Below are 1,905 nucleotides of genomic sequence, written 5' to 3' on the forward strand. Positions count from 1 at the left end.
GCCTGGAAATAGAGGCTGTGGTGAGCTGAAATTGCACCACTGCACTCCAGTGTGGGTGACAGGGTGAGACTCTATTTCAAAATAAAATAAAATAAAATAAAATAAAATAGTTCAGTAGTGTTAAGTATATTCACATTGGCCAGGTGCAGTGGCTCACGTCTGTTAACCCCAGCACTTCAGGAGGCCAAGGTGGGTGGATCACCTGAGGTCAGGAGTTCAAGACCAGCCTGGCCAACATGGTGAAACCCTATCTCTACTAAAAATAAAAAATAAAAAAATTAGCTGGGTATGGTGGCAGGTGCCTGTAATCTCAGCTACTCGGGAGGCTGAGGCAGAGAATTGCTTGAACCGGGGAGGTGGAGGTTGCAGTGAGCCAAGATGGCACCACCACACTCCAGCCTGGGTGACAGCACAAGACTCCATCTACAAAAAAAAAAAAAAAAAAGAAGTACATTCACATTGTTGTGTAAGGGATTTCCAGAACACTTTTTATCTTGCAAAACTGAAACTCTATCCATTAAATACTAACTCCCCTATTTCCCTCCTCCAGCCTCTGGTAACCCCCAGTCTACTTTCTGTCTCTATGAATTAGCTTGCTCTAGGTGCCTCATTTAAGTGGAATCATGCAATATTTGTCTTTTTATGACTGGTTTATTTCACTGAGCATAATGTTCTCATGTTTTATTATGGTGTGCCATGTGATAGAATTTCCATTTTTTTATGGCTGAATAATATTCCATGGCATGGTGCTTGATTCCGTAGCACATATACCAAAATTGGAAAGATACAGAGAAGATTAGCATGGCCCCTGCGCAAGGATGACACGCAAATTTGTGAAGTGTTCCATATTGTTTTTCGCAATAGTGAAGACTTGGAATCAACCCAAATTCCCATCAATGATAGACTGGATAAAGAAAATGTGGCACATATACACCATGGAACACTATGCAGCCATAAAAAAGGATGAGTTCATGTCCTTTGCAGGGACATGGATGAAGCTGGAAACCATCATTTTTAGCAAACTAACATAGGAACAGAAAACCAAACACTGCATGTTCTCACTCATAAGTGGGAGTTGAACAATGAGAACCCATGGACACAGGGAGGGGAACATCACACACTGGGGCCTGTCAGGGGGTCGGGGGCTAGGGCATGGATAGCATTAGGAGAAATACCTAATGTAGATGACGGGTTGATGGGTGCAGCAAACCACCATGGCATGTGTATACCTATGTAACAAACTTATACATTCTGCACATAAATCCCAGAACTTAAAGTATGATAAAAAAAATATTTCACGGCACGAATGTATCACACTGTGTTTATCCATTTATCTGTTGATGGCCACCTGGGTTGCTTCTACCCTTTGGCTATTGTAAATAATGCTGCTATAAAATTGGTTATGGATTAGCTGGGCATGGTGGCGCATGCATGCCTGTAGTACCAGATACTCAGGAGACTGAGGCAGGAGAATCGCTTGAATCCGGGAGGTTGCAGTGAGTGGAGATTGTGCCACTGTCCTCCAGCCTGGGTGACAGAGTAAGACTCCATCTTAAAAAAAAAAAAAAAAAAAAAAAAAAAAAAAAAAAAAAAAATTGGTTATGCAAATATCTCCTTGGGGCCCTGCTTTTGCTTCTTTGGGGTACAGAGCCAGAAGTGCAATTGCTGGATCTGTTTTTAAGTTTTCGAGGAACCTTGTTCATTTCTTGTGTGCCCTGCTGTTTATGAATCTGCAGAGGAATGAGGTGCATACAGAGAAAAGTCTAATGTTTCTTCCTGAAGGCACTGTCGGCGTGACATGGGGGTTGTGGCAGTGGGTGAGGACTATCGCCTCTCTCTCTTTCTTCAGGAATCGCTGATGAAAGCCGCCACTTGGTTCTCATCAAATTTTCAAGAGAAAGAAAA

General features: G+C 42.5%; 1 non-coding gene across 1 annotated transcript; it reads left to right on the plus strand.

Annotated features, from left to right (window-relative positions):
• The first annotated feature begins 746 nt into the window (after positions 1 to 746).
• Positions 747 to 853, plus strand: LOC126951921 (U6 spliceosomal RNA). The gene has a single exon (XR_007724740.1). It is a non-coding gene; the product is annotated as a U6 spliceosomal RNA (small nuclear RNA).
• Positions 854 to 1,905: the final 1,052 nt, after the last annotated feature.

Source organism: Macaca thibetana, chromosome 3, assembly GCF_024542745.1.
Source record: "Macaca thibetana thibetana isolate TM-01 chromosome 3, ASM2454274v1, whole genome shotgun sequence".
Taxonomy (NCBI): domain Eukaryota; kingdom Metazoa; phylum Chordata; class Mammalia; order Primates; family Cercopithecidae; genus Macaca; species Macaca thibetana.